Source organism: Bubalus bubalis, chromosome 15 (assembly GCF_019923935.1).
Source record: "Bubalus bubalis isolate 160015118507 breed Murrah chromosome 15, NDDB_SH_1, whole genome shotgun sequence".
NCBI lineage: Eukaryota > Metazoa > Chordata > Mammalia > Artiodactyla > Bovidae > Bubalus > Bubalus bubalis.
Genome location: NC_059171.1, coordinates 76639487 through 76663554, shown reverse-complemented (window position 1 = coordinate 76663554; position 24068 = coordinate 76639487). Strand labels below are relative to the sequence as shown.

General features: G+C 39.4%; 1 non-coding gene across 1 annotated transcript; it reads left to right on the top strand.

The window, feature by feature from the left end:
- Positions 1–23207: 23207 nt before the first annotated feature.
- On the top strand, positions 23208–23280 carry TRNAG-CCC. Its single transcript has one exon. It is a non-coding gene; the product is annotated as a tRNA-Gly (tRNA).
- The last annotated feature ends 788 nt before the right edge of the window (positions 23281–24068 follow it).

Sequence of the window (24068 nt, the reverse complement as noted above, 5' to 3'; positions counted from 1 at the left end):
TGTTGGCAAAGTAATATCTCTGCTTTTGAACATGCTATCTAGGTTGGTCATAATTTTCCTTCCAAGGAGTAAGCGTCTTTTGATTTCATGGCTGCAGTCACCATCTGCAGTGATTTTGGAGCCCAGAAAAATAAAGTCTGACACTGTTTCCACTGTTTCCCCGTCTATTTCCCATGAAGTGGTGGGACCAGATGCCATGATCTTTGTTTTCTGAATGTTGAGCTTTAAGCCAACTTTTTCACTCTCCACTTTCACTTTCATCAAGAGGCTTTTGAGTTCCTCTTCACTTTTTGCCATAAGGGTGGTGTCATCTGCATATCTGAGGTTATTGATATTTCTCCCAGCAATCTTGATTCCAGTTTGTGCTTCTTCCAGTTCAGCGTTTCTCATGATGTACTCTGCATATAAGTTAAATAAACAGGGTGACAATATACAGCCTTGACGAACTCCTTTTCTTATTTGGAACCAGTCTGTTTCTCTGTATGGATACTGGTAAAGATCTTAAAAGGTCACACAGGTTTCAGCTGGCATTATTTGGGGTGTTTCCTTTCCCCCATATAACCTTGACAGAGTAATTCCTCCCTTGAAAGTTTCGGCAGATACCTTCCTCTACCATGCAATGACAAGAATACTGCACTTAGAGTCAAAAGAACTTCTGTGTATCACCCCTACTGTGCCTTCTGAATTTATTATCTCTCAGCCTCTATTTCTCAATTCCTAAGGTGGTATTAAGTTAATCTATGCTAAAATGTATTTGAGAATTTATTTGAAGGTGCTTTCAAAGGTAAAGAAGTACTATACAAATTTTAGAAATTACTATTATTGTCAAAGATACATGTATCTTAATGACATGTTAGAAATATCAAGGGGATATTTCAGGGTAGCAATTAACAAATTTATTACAGATTCCAAAGTGGCCACGGTGTTTTTACAGTTCTGATCCAATGTAATAAATGTACAGGTGCAGATCAACTGATGAAAATAACGTTTTGCCTGTATTAATAAGCTTGCACATATACTAGTATCTTTGAAAATAGATTTCTATTTTGATTTGGAAACAGGTGTTTGGAATCTATTTTTAAATGAGTTGAACAATGCTTATTCATGAGGATTTTGATCTTGTGACAGCTGAAGTCAATACTGACCAGACTGAATTTACATACCAGGCCCAGTACTTGAAAGACACCTTGATTCTTAAGGTGTCAGTTATTTTAGTTATTATTGTTAGCACAAGACTCTATGGAGCATTTTAATTGCAGATCATAATGACAGAACATTTATAACACTGTTCATTAATATATTATTTAATGCATATGAAAAATGGAATTGCTGTTAAATAAAGTGTACCAGATAACATTCTAAGCAATTCAATTTGTGATAAAAATAGGGCCACAGTGTTTGAGAGTATGGAGTAGTCTAGGGGAATACTAGATATAAGAGGAGTTTTTAAATATTAAAATTACTTTAGTATCTAGTATTTTGAGCCATTTGCATCATTAAAATAATATCTAGCAATTCAATATGGTTCATGCAGTTTTATAAATGTAGATGATGGAGGAAAATTCCTCCACTATTAATTAGCAATTGGGCTATGAGCAATTAGCAATATGCAATTGGGCTGATTGTTTAACCTGCCTGAATCTGTTTCCTTATCTACAACACTGAGCAATCATACAGCACCCGTCTGTGGCAGAGAATACTAACTGTTCACTTAAAGTCTCCTGTCTCAGTGGTGCTCGCTAATGGCTTTATGATCCTGGAGGAGTGAACAATTGCCACATCTTACCATATGGCACAGACACTTTAAGCAGAGAAAAGAGTACTCATCATCCTGTAACAAAGAAAGATACCCCCACACAGGCATTGTAGGCTCTTTATCTCTTGGTTAGGAGGTGCTCCATGTCCAAGGCTGGGAGGAAGGGTATTAGAGACTGAGTTAGGAGGTGCCTTTTCCTATAAATAACACTCATCATCTTTCTGAGCCTGGTTTTTTAGTTTTATCTTTGAATTATTTTAAAATGCTTTATATATATATATATATGTTAAACTTATTTATAACTTGGCCAGATTTGGTTTTCATTGTATATAATTCAAAATTCTCAACAATTACAGTATTTGCAGGTGGCTCAGAATCTGAGCAGGTTAAGAATCTGCCTGCAATGCAGGAGCCCCAGGGTCGATCCCTGGGTTGAAAGATTACCTGAAGAAGGAATGGCAACCCACTCCAGTATTCTTTCCTGGGAAATCCCATGGACAGAGGAGCCTGGCAGGTTATAGTCCATGGGGTCGCAAAGAGTCAGACATGCCTGAGTGACTAACACTTTAACATCCTGAATATATATACAGGGACATTTGCGGAAAGCTAGGAGAGCAAGGAGTAATCAAGGTAGCTTTTCAATCAAGAATTAAAGAGTTGAGGTCTCCTCCAATGATGATTCGTTGGGTAACAGGGAAAAATATCTCTCTGAGTATCAGATTTCCACATGTAAAATATTAAGATAAAATCATGCCTGCCTTGTGTGGTTAAAATATTAACCCAATCAATTTTAAAGAAACATACACAAAATATCTGATTACTATTTACTTAAAGGGAAATAATTAACTTTAAGTTATTCTGCTTATAAAGTTTGGTCCCCCTGAAAAGAGCAGGTATTAACTTCTATACTCTACTGGGGAGACATCTGACACAGGGTTATTTCCCTGGCAGGCTGAGTTATTGCAGAAGACGTAAGTTCCAGTTACATTTTTGCTCCAGTTCTGCTAGGGTCTCTGCAGCAGGCCTCCTTGATAGTCTGTGGAGTGGTCCTTAACATTTATGAAAACACTGCGGGAAAGAAGTATTAAAGCGGCCAATGTGCGCTAGACCAACTGTGAAGAGGTAACGGTAAAGGTCCTTGGGGAGTCGGAAGGGGTGTTAAGTGGATAGCTTAAACAGGTTTAACTTGCTCTCCTCAAAACTGGCAAGCACACTCATCAGGAAGAACAAAAAGGTTGGAGACAGGGGAGCTTGGCCTTTTTTTTTTTTTTATCTTTTACAAACTTAACAGATATTTAAAGAAGACTTGATACAACAGGGAAATGCCAGATGGAGTAAGAAAACATCTTTTGCAGGCTTGAAATTTCAAATTCAGCCCTCTAACTCAAACATACTTTTACATTATGTTAGGTTCCTCTATAAAATGCTGGGAACAGTCATTAACTTACAAGGTTGATCAAATGAGCCTAAGATAAAATGGAGGTGAAAGAAGCTGAAGAGAGCACAATTTCCCATAAACAAGTCAATATTCAATTCTGAATCTGGATGAACAGAAATCAAGAAGTTTTGAACATGAAGAATGAGAAGGGTTTAAAAAAAAAAAAATCTCTAAAAGAAGGGAAACAAAGAAAGTGGTTTTCTGCCTGGAGATATCTTCTGGATCACAGTGCAGACAGAATACCAAGGAAAAGATGGTGTTCTCGCTGAATTGAAAATACAGAGATTGAAATACAAGGAGTAACAAGTGATGGCAAAACACCAGAGAGGAGAGAGCTACCCAGAGGAAGAACTGCTAATAACAGAACAGTGTTATACTCTTGAGTCACCTGATGAACATTAAGCTACAGATGGGTAGGGATCCAGAGAAGGCAATGGCAACCCACTCCTGCACTCTTGCCTGGAAAATCCCATGGGCAGAGGAACCTGGTAGGCTAAAGTCCATGGGGTTGCTAAGAGTTGGACATGACTGAGCGACTTCATTTTCACTTTTCACTTTCATGCATTGGAGAAGGAAATGGCAACCCACTCCTGTGTTCTTGCCTGCAGAATCCCAGGGACAGGGGAGCCTGGTGGGCTGCCATCTAAGGGGTCACACAGAGTTGGACATGACTGAAGCAACTTAGCAGCAGCAGCAGCAGGGTAGGGATCTGTAAGCCAAATGATTCCAAAATATTGAAGGGCTGGGAGGCATGAATTCCATCCAGCCAGATAAGAGTCTTCCTTGAACATCAACACTTTCAATAGGGACCCTGGAAGGATCATTCTTTAATAATAGAGATAAAGACTACCCAAAGTAAAACTACACTAAACTCACTCTAACAAAACTTAAAACAATCTCAAAATGATTGAGCCGATCTATGACTAATTTACCTTCCTATCAGATCCAACACAGTATAAAAAATACAACAAAGTACAAAGGCATACATCAAATTACAAGCATGATTAAAAAAAAGTAGAATTCTAAGTGATTGCAACCAAAATAAATTATTTGACAGACAGGAGAAGAAGTGGAAAAAGTGATCCATAGCTAGGAAAGAATCAGTAAATAGAAATAGACTCAAAGATGAAAGATGTGATAGATTTAATAGACAAGGTTTTAGAATGGCTATAATGATTAGATTTGATTACGTATAAGTGAATAAATATATACAGAAGACAAATCAAAAGATATTAAAAAAGCAAAGTGAAGTGTCTAGTTTTGAAAAATTGAGTATTTGGATTCAAAATGTACTTTAAAAGGGATTATTAACAGATAAGACACTGCAGAAGAAAACATCAATGAAGGTGAAGTTATGACAATAGAAATTAGCCAAATTAAAAAACAAAACAAAATATGAAATGTTTCATGATATACACAAAGGGGATACCAAAAAGAGAAAAGAGAGTTAGGAGTAAAAATTTTGAAGAAATGAGACAAAAAGACTGATGAAAACTCTATACCTACAGACTCAAGAAGCTCAATGAAACTTAAGAGCAATAAAAGCAAAGTAAACAAAACTTAGTCAGTCATAATCAAATTGCTAAAAACTAGTGTTCAGTTCAGTCGTTCAGTCATGTCTGACTCTTTGCAACTCTATGGACTGCAGCACACCAGGCTTCCCTGTCTATCACCAACACCGAGAGCTTGCTCAAACTCATGTTCATCAAGCTGGAGATGCCATCTAAACATCTCATCCTCTGTCACCCCCTTCACCTCTCACCTTTAATCTTGCCCAGCGTCAGGGTCTTTTCCAGTGGGTCAGTTTTTCACATCAGGTGGTCAAAATATTGGAGCTCAGCTTCAGCATCAGAGCTTCAAAGAATACTCAGGACTGATTTCCTTTAGGATGGACTGGTTGTATCTCCTTGCAGTCCAAGGCACTCTCAAGCGTCTTCTCCAACACTACAGTTCAAAAGCATCAGTTCTTTGGTGCTCAGCTTTTTTTATAGTCCAACTCTCACATCCCAAATATGACTACTGGGAAAACCATAGCTTTGACTATACAGACTTTTGTCAGCAAAGTAATGTCTCTGCTTTGTAATACATTGTCTGTGTTGGTCATAGCTTTTCTTCCAAAGAGCAAGCATCTTTTAATTTCATGGCTGCAGTCACCATCTGCAGTGATTTGGGAGCCCAAGAAAATGAAGTCTGTCACTGTTTCCATTGTTTTCCCATCTATTTGCCATGAAGTGATGGGACCAGATGCCATGATCTTAGTTTCTTGAATGTTGAGTTTTAAGCCAGCTTTTTCACTCTCTTCTTTCACTTTCATCAAGAGGCTCTTTAGTTCTTCTTCACTTTCTGCCATAAGGATGGTGTCATCTGCATATCTGAGGTTATTGATATTTCTCCCAGCAATCTTGATTCCAGTTTGTACTTCATTCAGCCTAACATTTTTCAGGATGTACTCTGCATATAAGTTAAATAAGCAAGGTGACAATATACAGCCTTGATGTACTCCTTTCCCATTTGGAACCAGTTTGTTGTTCCATGTTCAGTTCTAACTGTTGCTTCTTGACCTGCATACAGATTTCTCAGGAGGCAGGTCAGGTGGTCTGGCATTCCCATCTTTTTCAGAATTTTCCACAGTTTATTGTGATCCACACAGTCAAGGGCTTTGGTGTAGTCAATAAAGCAGAAGTAGATGTTTTTTCTGGAACTCTCCTGCTTTTTTGATGATCCAACTGACGTTGGCAATTTGATATCTGGTTTCTCTGCCTTTTCTAAATCCAGCTTGAACATCTGGAAGTTCTAGGTTAACATACTATTGAAGCCTGGCTTGGAGAATTTTGACCATTACTTTACTAGCGCGTGAGTAAAGCATTACTTTACTTACTGCTGCTGCTGCTGCTAAGTCACTTCAGTCGTGTCTGACTCTGTGCGACCCCATAGACAGCAGCCCACCAGGCTCCCCCGTCCCTGGGATTCTTCAGGCAAGAACACTGGAGTGGGTTGCCATTTCCTTCTCCTGAGATGAGTGCAATTGTGTGGTAATTAGAACATTCTTTGGCACTGACTTTCTTTGGAATAGGAATGAAAACTGACCTTTTCCAGTTCTGTGGACACTGCTGAGTTTTCCAAATTTGCTAACATATTGAATGCAGCATTTTAACAGCATCATCTTTTAGGACTTAGAATAGCTCAGCTGGAAACCATCACTTCCACCTGCCTTTTTTGTAGTGATGCTTCCTAAGGCCCACTTGACTTCGCACTCCACGATGTCTGGCTCTAGGTGAGTGATCACACCATCGTGGTTATCTGGGTTGTAAAGATGTTTTTTGTATAGTTCTTCTGTGTATTCTTGCCACCTTTTCTTAATAACTTCCGCTTTTGTTAGGTCCAAAGTGTTTGGGTATCTTAAAAATGGGCTGAAGAAAAATGGGTTTGATGAGGTAACTTAGCATGTTGTGAACTTCCTATGAAGAGGAACACATGGCAGGAGACTGCTGCCGTGAGGATGTTAAGACAGCCTCCAGCCAACAACCCATGATCAGCCTGAGCAACAGCTGAAAGAAAATGCATCTTGTGGACTTGAAAGAAGATTCTTCCAGACTTTCTCTGTCAAATCTCCAATGAATCTGATTTTTGTAAAACTTTCCTAGTGGCTCAATAGACCCTGAACATAGGCCCCAATTAAGTTTTGCCAAGATGCCCAACACAGAAAAACTGTGAAATAAAAATGGGCATTATTTAAAACACTATGTTTGTTACACTTTGTTGTGTAGTATAAGAATCTAATATCCCTGATACCTGATACATAAAAGGAATGGTTAGAAATATCAGAAAGTAATAGTTTTCCTTTCTATAAAGCTTGCATTCTCAGCCTTACTTTTCTTAGTAATGTTTAAAGAAAGCCAATTTGGGATGCAAACCTGCTCATTGATATTTTTGTCTATGTGGCACCTATTTTTCTGTTGTTGGGATAAGAATTAAACTTGTTGTAATGGTTTTACAGACTTCAGGGGAACATGACAGACAGTAGAGTAAAAAATATACAGGAAACTCACAATGTCTTCTCCTAATACACTTCTGAAATGTTAGGTATTATTATTATTGTGGTTGTCTCTATTAAGGCATCATCTGAGGAAAGAGATGGGGGCTAATTTTTCTAGTCCATTATCACCAGTCCACCCCAAATTGATCTTCTTTCACATCCAAGCAGAAGTGCATTTTGTAAGAAGCTGCTATATCTTTGGTTGCCCTGGGGAAACTTAAATGGCTAAATCCTCTTGCAATGTTTCTCTCCACACATAATGAGATTATTAAGCAGCCCAAGCAGTCTCTAACCTAGAAAAAATTCCCAAATGATAAGACTAAATTTCGTATTGCTCATTTTGAGTAAGCCATCTCTAATTCATCGCTGAATGAACAGTCTCATAATGAGTTCTTACTCTGGGTCAGTTACTCTGTTATGAGAAGCACAATGATAAACAAAACACCACCTCAAACCTCTGGGTACTTATAAACAATTTGAAGTAAAAAAGTATACAGAAACAAAACATTCCTTCTCAGGAAGCATTAAATCTAGGAAAATCGAGATCATGTGTTAAAATCAAGAAGGATAGACACTCAATTGTTGAGTCATTCTTTTGTACCCCAAAACCTCCAGGGAGTTTTTCAACACATCTGACTATCATGACACATTTTATTGGTTAAGGAAACAGGGCTTAAAGATTTGAAGTGACTTTCCCAAGGTCATACAGCTTGTAATGCACAGACTCAGGATTCTCAGATTTTCCAGCCATCAGATTCAATGATTTCTCACCTAATCCCAGTGCTAAGATTCTACTTGCCATTATAAGTAGAATCCAATTACATGAAGCTTTCTGTGGCCATTTGCAGAATTTGTCGTGTTGCTTTCCTGTTGAATATCAAGCTTATTTTTAAAACATAGATCCAATATTCACAATTATAGCCTAGCTTCTCCTTAAATACGAGAGATCCCAGATATTTCTCCAGCAAAGATGAGTTTGCGCTCAGTGCAGAACTGGAGTTCAGGCTCTGCGAACATGGTGAGCTGCATGCAAGTCCCCTCAAAATGAGAGAAGAACACTTTTATAGATAGGAAAACGAAGTTGGGGTGGCTACAGTGAACAGAGTCCATAGTTTTTCACTGGCTGAGACTTGCAGGAAAGAAGAGGAATCTCTCTTCTTTCTATTGGGCTTTATCTTCACAGAGCACGAGAGCTCCCTGTCCTGGTCTCTCAACTCTATTGATGAAGGCTTTTGTTTATTAATTTTTTTTTAATAAAAGCACCACCAGGGCTTCCCAGGTGGGGCTAGTGGTAAAGAATTTGCCTGCCATTGCAGGAGACACAAGAGATGAAAGTTCAATCCCTGGGTCAGAAAGATTCTCTGCAGAAGGGAATGGCAACCCACTCCAGTATCCTTGCCTGGAAAATTCCATGGACATAGGAACCAACGGGCTACAGTCCATGGGGTCATAGAGAGTCGAATATGACTGAGCAATGGAGCACAAACATATTTTTTTCTTCCATTTTATAAAAAGAAAAGTTTCAACAGTTTTTTGTGTTGCATGTTTTTTCTTATTAATTAGAAATTACTCCTCTCATACCAAAATCTTCCTTTTCTTCATGACTCTACACCATCCTCTGCCTTTATTAAATCTTTCCCATCTTCCTGGGCTATATTAGTCACCATAACATTTCTGGTCTCACAGAACGTTTTATTTATGTCTGCTGCTGCTAAGTCGCTTCAGTCGTGTCCAACTCTGTGCGACCCCATACACGGCAGCCCACCAGGCTTCCCCATCCCTGGGGTTCTCCAGGCAAGAACACAGGAGTGGGTTGCCATTTCCTTCTCCAATGCATGAAAGTCTAGTATGCTTTAATTTCATTATACGGGAGACAATCCTGACCCAGTGTCCTTACAACTGGATTCTGACACCCTTCTGAGAATGTCTATCTTCAACTTCCTTGCACATCTAGCCCTCCTTCACACAGTGTGTGCTGAAAACTTTTTGCTGAGAGGAAGTTGCAGAATTGAGGCATGTTTTGGGAGCTAAAGGTCCTAGACTTGGTATCTGCTCCTTTTCTGTCCTTCCACATTGTTTTTGTTGCTCGGTCACTAAGTTCTGTCTGATTTTTTGCAACCCTATGGATTGCAGCACTCCAGGCTTCCCTGTCCTTCACCATCTCCTGGAGTTTGCTCAAATTCCTGTCCACTGAGTCAGTGATGCCATCCAACCATCTCATCCTCTGTCACCATGTTTCTCCTCTTTCCCTCAATCTTCCCCAGAGTTAGGTCTTTTCTTCCATGTTACATAAGCTAATATATTCTCAATAATTTTGCCAAAAGTGTAGAACATAATTGTTGAATGCTATTTTCTCCCATTTATTATCTGTGTAAACTTGGTTAGAATGGTTAAACTGTCTTGGATCCAGTTTTCTCAACTGTTCAGCAAACATAGTACCACTTACATGAAATGATCAAATGGACCCATAATCATGTCCTTCAGGTATGACATGTTCAGTAAACACCAGTTGTTTTACTAGAGCAGTGGGATGTCTCCAGAACAGTGTATAATGGATAGTTCAGATTTCTAGGGAGAAATGTTTCTAGATAATAAAATGACAAATGCTGAAAAGAAGGTTGTTAAAAGACCTGTGATATTTCCTGCTGTGGGCTTCCCTGGTGGCTCAGTGGTAAGAATCCACCTGCCAATGCAGGAGATATGGGTTTGATCCTGGGACAGGAAGCCCCCCTGGAGAAGGAAGTGGAATCCACTTCAGTATTCTTTCCTGGGAAATCTCCTGGACAGAGAAGCCTGGTGGGCTATGGTCTGTGGGGTCTCAGAGTCAGACATGACTGAGGAACTAAAGACAGTGATGATTTCTTGCTGTACCTAGTGTTAATCACATGATCCAAAGCTAATCAGATAACTGAGAAATATAAAGAAAATAAAGTCTAATTTTTGTCTTTGAGCAATTTTTAAGAGGGTAAAATACAATAAAAGAAAAACTTTATCTCTTTTGAATCATGCTTACATAGGTATTATTAATATTATTTTGTATTGAAAGCATTAAATTTCTATTTATTTTGTCCCCAAATCATTTTATTTTTAAATAAATAACTCTCTATTAAAAAAAAAAGCTAATAATTTATGCAGGGAAAAAAAGAACATGCTACTATCCCCTTATGACTCTTTCAGAGAAATCATTGATTTTTTTTTCCAATTGGCTAATTGATTTTAAGCAATTAGTCAGTGCAAGTAACATGTAACTAGTTAATTAGCTTACTATCCAATGTGTCTCAATGTTGCTCCCTCGAGAGTCATTAGAAAGCAGATTTATAGTCTTCTATGTATTACAGAAGTAACAGCAGAAGAAAGCCAAGGAATTTATATTTTGAAAGAAAATGAAAATGCAGGAAATAAGGTTCAGAAAAGCATCTTCTAAATACTGGTTCTTTAGAAGTAATTTGTTTTGCTTTAATATTTTTACTACACAACATAGGGGAACATATATATATATATAACTAAAAATACTCATAATCTTACTACTTATAACCAAAATTAATAATTCCATGCATTATGCTCTAAAATTCATACACAAACACACACATGCACACGAACACACACACTTCCAAAACCAAAATGCATTAATCAATACAGCTTATATACACATTGAGTGTCCCATGGGCATCTAACACCATACCTTGAGAGACAAATATCTGTGGTATACGGTCTCTTGAGAAAGAATGGAAAACAAATGTTAATCAAATAATTGCCCAAATAGAGGCATCATTACAAAGAGGTCAGCAATCTGCAAGGATCCTATATATTATTCTGAGAGTGTGTAACAAGGATTGAGGATGTAAAGAAATCTTCTCCAGAAAGTAATATTTTGAACCAGTAGTTGGATGAAGAAAGAGCTAAACTTATAAAAGGGGTGGGGGCAACAAAAGCAGTTACATCAGGGGTAGAAGATACAGTCAGAGCTGTAAGCAGAATCAGACATGTAGGCTCTTGCAGAGATGTTAAGACACTTGGTTTGTGTTCCCCAAACAATGGGAGCAACTGTTGTTTGAGTGTTTCGTTTTTCTTCCATCAGTGGAGAAACACTCAGTTTTATGTGCCTTCTATGTGGAGAATATTTTGAAGTCAATCAAGAATGGATAAGGGTAGCCACGTTGCAACTTTTGAGGAGAAATCTTTATCTTTATCTTTTGAATCATGGATATCTTTATCCAGGGCAAAAGAAGTTGAGGAATGTATAATGAGAGGAACCTGAGAGATGACAGATACAAGCGGCAGATCCTGGTGTGCAATGACCACAAGAAGGAAGGAAGAGATGGTGCAGAGAAGCCCTGGGTCACACAGTGACAATGTGTAGAGATGGGAACCACCAGGTAGGGCCCATCAGTTGTCTTGGAGGTATTGAGACCATATATGCGAAATGGCCAAGCATGGAGTTGGATCATAACTCAGAAAGCAGCTTGGGATAGCAATATAAATTTAGGAATCACCTGAAAAAAAGATATGCTTTGAAACTGTTTGCTTTGGTGAGATGGACTAAGAAAGAGAAAAAGAAGCTTATAGAATAGAGCAATGATATTCACAAGTGAATAAGATCAAATGGCTGAGAAGTACATAATGGTGTATTAACTCCATTGTGGTTGAAAAATAAAAATCAAAAGTTTAGTGAAAGATTTCTTTATACCCACCACAGTGCAAGACAATTAAAAAGCAGGATAAAACCATGTGTTGGAAAATACACAAGGGAGACAGAAATGTCCATGAAAATTAGCATACCTGTGCTCTTTTAAGTTTGTACATCAGACCTAGTTTGCTTTCTATTAGAAAAAAAAGTAGAAATAAAATGCAGACTAAGGTTTGTGACCATTAGATATGTGTATCAGTAACCTTGAGGCTTTAGGAAAAGATGAGATTGATTCTGATAAGGGTCAGTAGTTGGAGAGGAGGCAGTGAAAGGGCCCTGAAAGATGAGCCGGGATTAGATACGTGGAACAAAGAAATGAGGCCATACTCACCATACTGTACATCCCAGGTTCTTTCTGTGGAATCGCTCTGCTTCTTCACTGTGGAACAATGAATGCCTCCATGTAATGTGTGTCTCTGAATTTGAATTTCCTGATAGCACCGAGCTGTGGGCATGAAAGAGGAAACTGGCCCTGCATCAGAGAAAGACTAGTGATGAGCAGAGTGGGCAGAGAGATGACTCTGGGTTGGGAATTTTGCCTGTTGGTCATGACAGTACACACACAAGCTTGAGAGTCACTCTATACAGCCGAGAATATTTCCAGGGTTAAACTATCAACAAAATTGCCTAAAACGAAGAAGCGCCCTGAGAAACAGTGAACATTTAAACCAGAGGTGTAAACTTAGATGAGAGAGGATTGCAGCATGTGGGAATAAATTAGCAAGGACCTCTTCCATTCTGCTCAGCTTACACTGTTGACTTTTCCTCCAGGTTCACAGTCCTGGAGAAACTCTGCTACAACAAGTCCCTGATTCGTCAAGCAGAGAATGACTCATCATTGCTGCTATTATTTAGAATTCACTCCATGGTTGGAAACTCCTACTAGAATGAATAATGAAACCAAAATAAATAACTACTTCCCCGCTATCCTTGACAAAACATGTCGGCCAAGCACGTTTTAAAATCCAACACCTTAATTTTATTACTTATTAATCTGCAGAAAGTCATTAGTTGTGATGGTTTTCCTGAAATTAGTGTCAATTAACATACCTAATCTGGATCATTTCAAGGTTTTTTTTAGCACGAGCTTTGAAAAGGACTGATTTCCTGAACTGCAGGCATGATTTATGACCTTATGAGAATAAAGATGTGTGAGCCATGACAGTGTCTGCTCTGGGCCTTGCATCTAGAATAATGTATGTGACTTTTTTTGTTAATCTCTTTCTCTGTCAATGAAATGTAAGATGGGTGAGAAGACAAGTCAGATTTGTTTCTTTGCTTATAATTACGTCTCTAAAGTTAGTGTGGTATCTGGAGTAAAAATATTTTCCAAGTCAAAAAGTAAATAAAAGGAAAAAAAAAAAACAAGATTATTTTATTCTTGAGGGGATGAAAACAGCAGTGGGTGGGAATTTTCAGAACAAAATGCTCCTCTTAGGTTAGGGGTAGAGTTAGGGAGGGAAGGGGAACAGAATATGGGACAATGGGAACAGAAATGATAACTATCTTTAAGAGCTGTAGGTAAATTTTAAGCATAGCATTGTCTTGTCAGGATGCCTGACATGCAAACAATAATGCATAAAATAAACACAAATCATTGATGTATTATTTTTATTATATTACAACTGCGATTAAATACCATATCAATCTCAGTAATACTGCCCAATGAAAGTAACTACACAATGTTACGGCATACATCTTCAAGTTTATTCCTGGGCTTCCCAGGTGGCTCAGTGGTTAAAAATCGACCTGCCAATTCAGGAGACGCCAGTTCTACCCCTGGCCTGGGGAGATCTCACATGCCTTGGAGCAACTAAGCCCCTGCACCACAACTATTGAGCCTGTGCTCCAGGGTCCAGGAACCACAACTGACGCGTCCACGAAGCCTAGCGCCCCTGCTCCACAGCAACGGAGCCACCACAATGAGAAGCCCACGCATCGCAACCAGAGCGTAGCCCCTACCATCGCACGCGTAGCCCCTACCATCGCACGCATAGCCCCTACCATCGCAACGGGAGAAAGCCCGTACAGGGATGAAGACTCAGCACAGTCAAAAGCAAAGAAATAACAACTAAATAAAGAAGTTTATTACTTTTGTACACAATTCTAGGCTGATATTTTTCTGGTCAGAAGGTCACTTTTCTCTCCCTTGTGGCTCAGAGACCTGGTCCTTCCATCCTATGACTCAGTCATTCTAGGGTCTTCATGTTTCCAACCAGTAGGCAGATGGGGGAGGGAGAGGAACCATTGACTCTTGTGGCAGATTCTACTAGCTATCTACTAAAATCTGTTTTTATTTCCTTTTTTCTTGGGCACACAGCTATATTTGCATGTTCAGCTCCATGTACAATTATGGGTAGCTATATGACTAAGCCGTCCCCAGTGATATGTGAAGGGAGATTGTGCCCTGTGCAGGCCTGGCCCATTAAAACACTTTCATGGAGATCCTCTAGGAAATTCCTGGGGGAATTTCCAGGTTCCAGCTGACTGTCATGTTGATGCACAGAGTGATGTGGGAAATCCCTCAGAGAAAGCAACAGAATGGCCGTTGACTGATTTGTGAATGATCCCATGAGGGACTGAGTCCTTCCCTGGACTGTTAAATGAGAAATAAGTCAACTTCTTGTTCTTCAAGCAGCTGAATTTGGGTTTATTTGTTACCGCCAAATGGCCCACACTAACTAGTACAATCATGACCAGGGAGGTCTACAGGCTACTGGCTGAGTGAATGGGCTTTGAAAGAGACACGAGACCTCATGTGTTTGCCCAAGGTTAGCCTCCTACAAGCACAGAGCTGAGAATCAAACCCAGGTCTCCTTGGTGAATCTCTGCTGATCCTCTCTGTCCATCCTTTGTACAGCAGTCTCTCACACGTCTTTAGTTTTTCTTACACTATGGTTTCCCACAGGACACCTCCGTGCCCTTTAGAATTATCATGGAAAAAAAGGAAAAAGAAAAAACATGACTCTCTTGCTAACTTAGACTGTTGTTACGGACAGAAACAGTGCTTAGCCTGGCTGGTCTTAACAGTGAAGTTTTCATTCCAAATTCCTTCAAACACTGAGATGTGGGCAGCTAGAAGGTTTTATGTCCCTTCAATTTTAGTCACAATAGCAGAATTTCACTCCCATTTAGAAAGTTGGACGGCATGTGGCTAAGATGTATAGCTTCTGTTAGGACAGTGCATAAAAAGCAATTTTACTAATAAACTGAAAGAGGATGCTAGTTGAAAGACTACTGGCCACCTTGGAATAAATAGTGTTTCCCTGATTTAGTCTAACTGCTGAATTACTAACTCACCCTGGATAAGTTCGCTCACTGAGTAAATTGCAAGATAAATTAAGTTTAATTCTATTTGATTCAACATATATTTATTTAGGGTTCACTATGTAAAAATACATGGCAAAGGAAATTGAATAAGAAATGACTTCTGCCTGGAGGAACATATATTTTAGGAGGCATTAAAAGTACATTTTAAAGCACACGTAGCTTAAATTATGTAAGGAGTTTATAGGAAGAATGCATTACACCATTGGGAGGGTTGGAGTGGTGCCCAATGAGAAATCTCTCCCAGAGGAAGAAGCTAAATTTAGATACATGAGTAAGTGCCAGGGGCATAGAATGAAGATAAATATAATTTCAGATGGAATAAATAATAACAACAAAGACATGGTCAAGAGAGAAGAGCATGAGTTCTCTTTAGGAAAGAGGAAGGGGTTCGACTGGCATGTGGGGACTTCCTTGGTTGTACAGTGGCTAAGACTCTGTACCCCCAAGGCAGGATCAAACTTGTGCCCCCTGCCTTGGGATCCCTGGTTCAGGGACTAGGATCCCATATGCTGCTTGGCTTGGCCAAACAATTAATAAATAAAAGCTGGTTGTCAAAAAATGAAGGTCCATGTATTCCACTGTAAAATAATTTCTAGTAGGGACGTCTGAGGGGCCTACTGAGTGCATTATGGATGGTGTCAGTGTAAACCCAGTACTTACAGCATGTGAACTAGAGTTTGCAAACCATATATCTAAAATGCGTAAAGTACTCTCAGTCTTGAACAATAAGCAAAATAAAAAAACATGACAACAAGGAACAGGTGCTCTGGGCATAATTTTTAACACTTTGTTGCTGCAGATTTTACTGCACTGGGTGTATTTTATGGATGATCTACATCTCTCACTAAATCAAGATTAGGCCAAGGACCTTAATTTACTTACTTTCAATCTATAATCTTTGTAAGTGAAGGGAAGAATGGAGACTTAGAGGAAAAATGAAAAAGGAGAATTGAAAAATTTGAGGGAGGAAGAGAGAGGGAGTTTAAGAAGAGAAGCAAAAATATAGGAGGCAATTAATGCCTGAAGACAGTAGTATTATGGTGATGATGGTCTGAACAATTAAAAAAATATATATATAAGAAATAAAAACTTTTAAAAAGGTTAGAGCAAATTCTATTTTCAATATGAAATATGTCTCTATATCTATCTACCCATCCATCTACTCATCCATCCATCCATCTGTTCATCTATCTATCTATCTGTCAGTTCTACACTTCCTGCCTATGATTTAATAACTGAGTTGTTTTCAGTTCTTCAAATATATTCTTCCTACTTTCTCCATGCTTTGATGAATGGTTTCATGTGACTCGATATGCAGGCGTAGTGTGTTCACAAATCTGTTGCCCTCACCAGACCGCATGCTCCTTATGACTGAGGGTGGCGTCAGGCCCATCCTCCCCTCCACTGGGCTGGGGTACCATCCTTGTCTATGTGGAATCACTAGCTCCAGCGTGCTGAAGTCAATGGTTCATCTCACTAGTAACGGACAGTCATGAAGCTCAGCTTTGTCCTGCATTTTCATGTGGGTTTCTTGGTAACTGTATCTATCAGCATCTTTATCCAGCTTTCTGTGCCCCCATTTGTCATCTCTTCCCTAGCTTTGTCATTAAATATATTCATTAAACATACAAACAGAACAGTTGGAGAGCACTGTACACAGAAGATAGATAATATTTCTTGTTCAGATGCATCCAAGTTAAGACAGAAATAGGAAATCACTTTTATGTGACAGATTTATAGTGTAATATTCCTTTTTTCTAAAAAAAAATTTCCTTGCAGAACAAACTTCTTGTCTGTAGATAGAATCCTACTGCTATATTTTCCATGAAAATAAAATTAATGGCTTATAAAAATCTCAATAAGTAGACAGGAATGGTGGGGAATGCATCGAGGAATTCTCTTTGAATGTATGTGGAGTGAACCTGATGGGGTACAGCTTATGGCTTAGGGGACAGTTGGGAAGGGCAGTTCAGACTGTCCCCTAGAATAGCTGGGTGCAGATTTTACTTAGACTGTATATGGGAGCCCCGTCAAGACCAACCAGGCCCAAGGGGCTCTGAGAAGCAAACACTGCAGAAGACAGGAGTCTACAATGCGCATTATCATGTCGTAATTGGAGAACATAGAGGGGACCAAAATGGCCCAGGATACAGCCTGCATCAGGGCTTGGCCATCAGGGATCCTGCTCCCAGGAGCTGGCTCTAGGTCATCGGGTGTTTCCAGATGGCAGACTATGTAAGACAGCTTTAAAGTGAAAGTGAAGTCACTCAGTTGTGTCCGACTCTTTGCGACTGTAGCCTACCAGGCTCCTCTGTCCAGGCAAGAATACTGGAGTGGATTGCCATTTCCTTCTCCAAGAGATCTTCCTGACCCAGGGACTGAACCCGGGTCTCCCTCATAGTAGGCAGACACTTTACCATCTGAGCCAGCTTTAAATGTATAGAGCAAAGCTGAAGAAAAATCAAGTTGTGTTTAAAAAAATTTTAAGTAATAATACTGAGCTCCTACTCTATTTGGAGAATTATGTTAGAGACTGAGATCCCAAAAGGTAAAGCACTTAACCTGAGTATGCAGAGTGAGATAGCATTAGGAATCCTATGAAATCATGCACCCCAAATATTTTACAAACACTTTTTTCAATGGGAGACAAGGACATACAGGCCCTGCATCCTATGAATAGGAGAAGGCAAAGAAGAGCATTGTGGACAGTCTGCTAGAGGGACGTGATGCCACAGAAAGAGCCAGGTAAACACACTTGTCCCCCATTCTTTCCACAGCCAGCTTTCTCTTAGGCTGAAGAGAGAAGAATGATCCAAGACATATTTGATCAGAAATGAAAATCCATTTCGGACAGGCATCTTGTTGAGCCACCTTTTCAAATAACCCCTAATGTGGCTGCTTTCAGTCTCTCAGTCATGTCTGACTCTTTGAAACCTCATGGACAGCAGCATACCAGGCTTCCCTGTCCTTCAGCATCTCCCAGAGTTTGCTCAAACTCATGTCCATTGAGTCAATGATACCATTCAACCATCTCATTCTGTCACCCCTTCTTCTCCATCAGGGACTTTCCAGTGAGTCGGCTCTTCACATCAAGTATTGGAATTTCAACTTCAGCATCAGTCCTTCCAGTGAATATTCAGGGTTGATTTCCTTTAGGATTGACTGGTTTAATCTCCTTGCTGTCCAAGGGAGTGTCAAGAGTCTTCTCCAGCACCACAATTTGAAAGCATCAGTTCTTCATCTCTCAGTCTTCTTTATAGTCCAACTGTCACATCCATACATGACTGCTGGAAAAACCGAAGCTTTGACTAGATGGCTCTTTGTCAGAAAAGTGATGTCTCTGCTTTTTAATACACTGTATATGTCTGTCATAGCTTTTCTTTCAAGGAACCTGTAATATATCACGTGTACACCCATGGTGGATTCAGGTTGATGTATGGCAAAACCAATACAATATTGTAAAGTAAAAAAAAAATAAAATAAAAAAGTAAAAATAAATAAATAAATAAATAAATAAAATAAAAATACATTATTTTCAGAAAGGCTCTTTTCAGTCAAATTTATAAGAAAAAAAGTTATAATCTGAATAGCTGCTGTGTATTAAGACATATTTGTATTAAATCACACATAGGATAAAATTTAATGTTGTGATAAAAGATTATTTTATAATCAGTGAAAAGCAATCTAAATTACATGTATATGATGTTCACAACTATAAAAAAGTAACACAATAAAATATGCTTGATAGAAGACATAAATCATTCAAATGTCAACAGTTAGAAAGCCACACTATTCAATAAGACCTTTTGTGATGGAACAGCTGTGCTGTCTAATACAATAGCTACTGACCACACCCAGCTACTGCAGAGCGAATGTGGCTAACTAGATGAATTTAGATTTGGTTCTGCATTTGATTTAATTTCTGGATGGTATTTAACATGTCCAGTGAGCCACACTACTGAATGGCACAAGTGCAGAACATTTTTAAGAATGCAAGATGTTTTTCCCCATTTAGGTGCAGAAGAAACTCGGGAAGATGGGTCCGATCATCTGTAAAGTGGGACTAGTGACAAAACCAAGATTACTGATCTCTGATGAAGAGTCAATGAAAAGTTCATGAAACCACAATCACTTAGGAAATGCTTAGCAAGGAGGAATTATTTCATAAATGGTAATAGTCACACTTCTGAAGTTAGGAACATTATTATTCCATGAAGGTAAATGCCATGTCTCACATGTGGAAGCAGGCAAGCTCACAAGAGTATTTGGGAAATGGCATGTCCTTTGAATAACTGTCATTTTTGGATTTGGTTACCCCTATTGTAACAGAGTCCTAGACCCACTTCAACAGGTACCTGGGAGAGAAAACTCAGAGTGGACAAAGTATAAAAACATCTCCTCTCTGAGCTGCATGAAAGAATCAGACATATTTGGCCAAATGCATTGAGTAAACATCCTTATTTTAGAGATGCAGAGAGTAGAAGATGTCATGTCTGCTATCTCTAGAACACAAAGGCACTGCTTTTATATGGTCAGGAGAGGAAAGAAAAGTTGAAGAAAGAAGTAATACAGCAACATGAGAGGAAATGTATCCTAAAATCCCTCCAGTTGATGGTCCTTGGGCACCTTCCTTTCACTTTGCCTCAGTTCCACTCAGATGCTCTGAACCGTGTGCTTTGCTTCCGGTTGGGCCCCTCCCAAGCTGGTACAGCTCTCATGGAAGGGGTCAGGGTGTGCATGACGCTCGGCATGAACCATTAGAGATCACTGCTTATTAAAGAAAGAGAGGGGAGCAAATAACAGCAAAGGCCTGACCTGACAAAGCAGCGGGACAGTCAAGTGACTGTGTTGTCTGCAGTCTTCCTCTGATGCTTTATTCATGCTCCAGCTGCATTTTAATTAACAAATCCTTTATTGTACATGTGCCCCAAGGCCATTTAAGAAAAGGGCAGGGTTTTAAGTCTACAGAGTAGATAAATAAGCAAATACTGCCTCAGACAATATCTCCCCACATGTCCTGGTACTAGTAATAGACACTAATTACTGGATTGGGATTTTACAGGTACAACATAAGTGATGGGGACTGCTTCAAGGAGAGAAATGCTCAAGTTAGAAAGAACTAACAAGAAAGTAGGGAAACACCTGGGAACTTAATTAACCTGCAAGGAGTGAAATATATGCAAATATATGTATATTTTAAAAGACCTGAGATCCTATCTCAGTTTGGGTTCAACCTGAAACTAACTTAGAGATAGTAATTTGATGAGTAGTGGTTTATTTGAGAGCTCACCTCAAGAATGAGCAGTAGATGAGTAGGAAACTGAGATAAGGAAAGAAAGATGGTCAATAAAATCTGCAAAATTATCCAGGAGCCCCTAAGGGCAACTGAGGCAAGTTCCCTCTGAGAAATGCAGGAGACCCTGCAAAGCAACCCTTGGTTCATCTCAGTTCAGGGATCAGTCTGCTGGTGTATCTATTAATTATTCCTCACGTGTGCTTGGACAAAGGCTGTGTATCTTGAAGGCATTAGTCCTCTGGCAATTAGAGCTTGCCTTGCACCTAAATCCACCATTCTCCCCAGTCAGGATTAAAGCACAAAACAAAACAAAATAAAAAACTCAGGCAGAAAGACAAAAGTGTTTACAGCCAAGTTCCTTTTACCAGCTGAAGGTTAAAGGGGTGGGAGCTGGACACCAAAAGAGTCTGCTTTGGTCACAAGAAACTTTGGGGGGAAAAAGTCAACAGTTTGTGTATTTTTCACTAACTGCTTCTGATCATAGAGATTACATACATTCTTGAATTAGATAAATCTGAATTTGAATCCTCTGTCCTAGAGATGGGTGACCTTTGATAATTTGTATAACAGCATTGTGTATCCCCCTATTGACAAAGGGGGATAATAAAATGTATACAGCAACAGACTAATGTTGGCAGGGACATGAGATAATGTATGGGAACCTAATGAATACCTTATACAGTTATACCAAATGCACACTATCCTGAAAAGTACATGAGTACATGCTTGGTTGCTTCAGTCATGTCCGACTCTTTGTGACACCATGGACTGTAGCCCGCCAGGCTCCTCTGTCCATGGAATTCTCTGGGCAAGAATACTGGAGTGGGTTGTCATTCCCTTCTCCAGGGGATCTTCCTGATCCAGGGATCGAACCTGGGTCTCCTGCATTGCAGGCAGATTCTTTACAATCTTAATCAGGGAAGCCCATCCTGAAAAGTACATAACACCTAATCAATAAATGGCAGACATTATACTTATTATTATATTGATTATAATTCATTTTCCACATCCATGGAAATGAGCAAGGCTCAAAAATGACAAAAGTAATGGAACCGTGGAAGCCTCAGGCTCTGGTTCTCTTCTTCAAAGCAGGCTGGCATTCACGCTGTAATTAAGACATGTTGAGTGCATAGAACATGTAAGGAGACTGTATTCCTGGGGTCCACACACTGAGCCTTTAGCTCTAACTTGGCTAGACACTGCTCTCTGAAGAGCTCCATCTGGATTTGCTGCACTCCTGCACAGGAGTCCCCATGACTCACCATCCTTCTTCCTCCACATCCGGCCCTCATGAGGACCAGGGACTTAGCAAACATAGGAGTAAAATCCAGGACACCGGAACACCCAGGCATGGCTCTTTCTACCTTTTCATGTAATTTATATTTCATCTGCAAACTTATAAAAGTCATTCTAAAGAACAGTGCTTTTTTGTGTGTGTGTGAGTAGATAGTAGATTTTTTTTTTCTTCCTCCTAAGAGTCATGGGGAGTTCAAAAAGAATGATGAAATGAAATCTAAGTGGGTCATTGCCTCTAGTCAGCCAAATTCTCCAAAATAGAGATCTGGTATTTTGCAGAGTTAAAAAAGAAAGTCAGCATACCTATAGTCTTCGGTTACCAGGATGCTGGGATGGAAAAGGAAAGATAATTAAAAGCAACAAAAAAATTACAGCTGAAACAAGTAGGAGTGAGAATATCTCAGGCTCTGATTTATTCCATCTCCAAAAATGATCAGCAGGTCCAGTCTTGCTGTCCCTTATTTTGACTATGATGGAGAATTCAGGACAAGAAGCCAAATGAACAGACACAGCTGTGGAGAGTTTAAAGAGGACATTTTTAAAAACACTATGTGTGCTAAGTGGCTTCAGTGGTGTCCGACTCTTTGTGATCCCACCAACTATAGCCCACCAGGCTCCTCTGTCCATAGGATTCTCCAGGCAAGAATACTGGAGTGGGTTGCCATGCCCTTTTCCGGGGTATCTTCCCAACCCAGGGATCGAAACAGCGTCTCTTATGTCTCCTGCGCTGGCATGCATGGTCTTTACCACCAGCATCACCTGGGCAAACAAAAACACCATGATACACCTCAAAACAGGTCACTCACTAGGCTGCTGAGATGTTTGGAAGACTTGATTCGTGAAGAAGAATCCTGTACATCTGCCAGCCTAGATATTTAGAATCATAAAAATATTTTTTCATTTGTTTGGTGCATTTTACAAAAGATTTGTCACATATATTCTTGATTGGTCCTTAAGATATCACTGTTTCACAAACGGAGAACTGAGGTCTCCAGAGCACTTTGTAAACATGGAAAGATAATCCACTTTTAGTCACTTCCTATGTACGCCTTTAAATAAGGTCTCCAGCTTAATCTGTCAATAACCCTGGGAGGAAGTTCTTTGTATCATCATTTACAAGTGAAAATAAAATAGACCAAGATTAAATAAATTGTTCAAATGACATTATCACGCTGTCTCCCAGTAAAATATTTGCACATCGCTATGGCTGGATTTATAATATTCTATTGGCAAGTTATATCATACTGCTTCTATAATGTTAAAGTACTCTGAAGCCAGTTCCTCTTCCTTTTTGCTTAACCGGCATAGAGGCATATTCGTTCTCCACCTAGTTACAAAACATAGTAAACATTTAAAATTCTTGAGACTTCCCTGGTGGTCCAGTGGCTAAGACTCTGCAGTCCCAATGCAGGGGACCCAGGTTCAATCCCTGGTCAAGGAACTAGAACCCACATGTGGCAACTAAGAGTTAGTATGCCACAACTAAAGATTCTGTATGAAGATCCCACAACTAAGACTTGGAATAGTCAAATAAATAAACAAATATTTTCAAAAAATAAAATTCCATTGGGTACAATGAGAGGACTAACTATTTAAATCACTTTTTTTTTGAAGTGGAGCATTCTTTTTCAAATTTCCAGAATGAGCTTAATGTACAGCCAGGATTAGAAGGACTGATCTAGGACATCTAAAGCACTCAGCTACATACACTTAATCTTGTTTTTAGTCCCTCTATCTATAAAATCTTAGTGACAGGGAAATCTGAAGAATTAAATGCAATAGTGGATACAAAACTGCTTAGCATATTGTTTGGCATGTAGCACATAATAAATAAATATTGGATATTATCATTATTCATGGCTTCCTAGCTGGTGCTAGCAGTAAAGAACTCGCCTGGCAGTGCAGGAGACATAAGAGACACAGGTTTGATCCCTGGGTCAGAAGATCCCCTAGAGGAGGGCATAGCAAACCACTCCAGTGGTTTTTCCAGGGAAATCCCTGGACAGAGGAGCCTAGTGGGCTATAGTCCATAGGGTTGCAAAGAGTCAGACGTGACTGAAGTGACTTAGCACTCACACAGGCATTATCATTATTCATAGTATTCTTGTTATTGTTATGAGTCATAAATATTTGATGATTGAATAGATAAGTTATTTGCCAAGACATAACATATCAGGGCCAGATTTGGGACCAGATCAATCGCGTTACTTACTGTAGTATTGGCTTCCC